Consider the following 2,758-nt stretch of genomic DNA (forward strand, 5'->3'; position numbering starts at 1 on the left):
CTGCAGGTCGGGCTCGCCACCCTGGGTGACCTGTTCTGTTCCTGCCAGCCGCTCGATGGCTGTGCCCTGCTCCAGCCCAGGATGCTCAGAGTCTTCTCCCACCCCCAAAAAAATCTCCATCCCTGGTAATCTTCCCTCACGCCCTGTATTTGCCAGTAACTTATCGCAGTAACATCCCCAAATCTTAAGAGGCGTTTCTGCCGCAACCCCATTGAAAGTCTCATTGCTATCTCTCTGATGGGTTACAACCAAGCCAAAAACATACAGAAAGACCCATGAATTACATGCAGTGTTGTCCCACTTTCCTCCAGTTGGCCAAAAACTGGGAGTCTCGTATTGGCCTGTCACAAGGCTGGTCTTGGGGACACAGATCAAGGCAACCATCCATTTTTTTACAGCATTAAAGGGGACTGTCCAGTGAAGTAAACTAAATAGATCAAATACTGCAACCTGTGTGTGTAAGAAAGAACAGGCGCTGTCTGGGATCCCCCGCATCCGAGGCCAATGTTGTAGGGAGGCCGCTTCTACATGGAGATCTGAAATGCACGACTGTGAAGCAGCCTCCCTCAGCATCCCTACCCCGGTTATCTGAAAGACCCCCTCTATTTAATGATCTTTTCGTTCTGTGGGTAGTTCCACATTTGCATCCCTCCAAATGGTAACACTGCTGTAAGGCTTAGAGTAGAGGATAGGGCACGTTCTGGGAGAAAATGGCATCTTCTGAGTAAATTTTCTTTTTTTTTTTTTTTTCCTTCTGGAAACTGTAATATAGAAACTGTTTTGGTAGTAGAGGGGTATTGCAAGACTTGCTGCTTTTGCAGGGCTTAGTTTACTGTTGCACCTGCAACAACTCCTTGCATTCCTTCAACAGGTCAAAAGCTATGCCAAAGTCCCATCCGTGCCTTCGTTTCAGGAGGTCACAAGAACGATCACTCAACCTCCATCCTCTCGGGATGCTCTGTGGCCTCTTCTCCCTACACCAAACCTTTCTTACGCTCCTGTGCCAGCAGCTCTGGCTGTAGGTCTTCTCTCTGTGCTACTACCTGTTCTTCTCTCTGTCAAGGAGGGTTCCCTGCTCCCTTTCCTATATTATTATTATCTCATTACAGATCCCATCACAGTGTTCCTAATCATTACCAAGGGCCAACATCCATCTCTTCCACAGGCCATGGCAGAGCTCTGTCCTATCCTGTCCTCTCTCCCAGCCTCGCCCCAGTCCTGGATACACACCTAAGCTCCAATTCCCTTGGCCTTCTGCCTCTCCTTGGACTCCTCTTTGGGCTAGGCGGTCCTTGGGTCTTCCTGCTATTGCCACACCAAGTTCTCCACTTCCCCTCTAGCTAGGATTTGTGTCCATCCTGTGCGCAGGCTCCTCTTAACTCTACTGGGAAATAAGGCAGAAGCATCACTGTGCTGGGAGGCACTGATGGGTGGTATCTGCAAGTTGTTTCATCTGCAGCCAACTGCAGAGGTGTTAGAAAACTGCGGTTGGACTCGACACGTGCCAGGCATCCAACGTGTGCTTCCCATTTATTTCTCCTTTTGATTTTAAGGATCCTCTCCCCCAAATGAATGTCTGAAATAGTCTCTGCTTTTCAGAGACAAAAAAAGATACGATGTAACTAACTTACTCTGCTACTTGAAAGAACATAAACACAAAAATACCATCCAACACAAAAAAAAGCCTCGGGAGGCGGGCCAAAGAATCAGTGTCGCAGAAACGCACTGAAGTGAATGGATCACGATCCCATTATCGTACTTAGCATTCGGAGACCAAAAAGACCTATTCCAAAGTCTTTGCAAGCGAAGTAGAAGATAGGGGCTGGCAGATGGAGACATGGAAAAAAAAGCAAACTAGTCACCACGTAACTTATTTTTACTTCACATTCAATGTATTTTATTCTCCAAATTTTTCAAGACGCCACTGGCTTTGTGCATGACTGAATTGTTAATATTTGTCTAGGGAAAACTGTAAATTTTGACAGATGGGTGGCGGGCAGTTGGGACTTCTGGTATCCAGGAAGGTGTAGGAGGTGGCTTTGTTTTTTGGCAGTTAGGACAGTGACTTACGGTATTTGGGAAGGAATTCTCTTCCGCGTCCTGGCTGAAAGACTGTTCCTTCCATTTGCAACTAGTAATAAACAGGCATCTCAGTGATCCAGTGTAACACACAGATATCCCAACTTATTTTTCTGCCTCAGTAAGGCTTGGTGGTTGGCTTATGGTTTTTTTCCAAACCTTTTTCGTACCCAGGAAAATCTTTTTTATACATTTCCACATGAATATATACATAAATATACTTTAGTTGCTCGTGTTATGTCTCACGCATCCTTTCTCAGAGTACCCTGTGGAAATGGCGTACCTACCCCCTTTCCAGGGTAGCCCCACGTAATGAAGCGTCTCACACGATCAAGAGGCTAAAACTGGTGGTTTGTAACCAGGCACTTCAAACTCGCGTTTGGGATCTCGCCTACAAGAAAGGCTGCGCGCCCCACACCTCTACCAGCACCAGCCGGGGCGGCCGGGAGCCTCGGAAGCTGGACCAGAACGGAGGGATGCGCTTGCCGGCCCAGCCTCGGACACCCGGGAGGGCTGCGCTTCGCTCTCAGCTGCCCTTCACTCAGTGTCGCAGCTCCCACAGCGGGAAGCCTCGTGCCGCAGGCTCGTCCCTCCGGTAGATAAAGCCGGAGCGGCCTCCTCCTCCACCCAGCTCCCTCAGCCTGGCGGCAGAGCCGGTCCTGCTCCCCCAGCCGCCCCC

The sequence above is a fragment of the Egretta garzetta genome, unplaced genomic scaffold, assembly GCF_000687185.1.
Source record: "Egretta garzetta isolate BGI_Z169 unplaced genomic scaffold, ASM68718v1 scaffold363, whole genome shotgun sequence".
Taxonomy (NCBI): domain Eukaryota; kingdom Metazoa; phylum Chordata; class Aves; order Pelecaniformes; family Ardeidae; genus Egretta; species Egretta garzetta.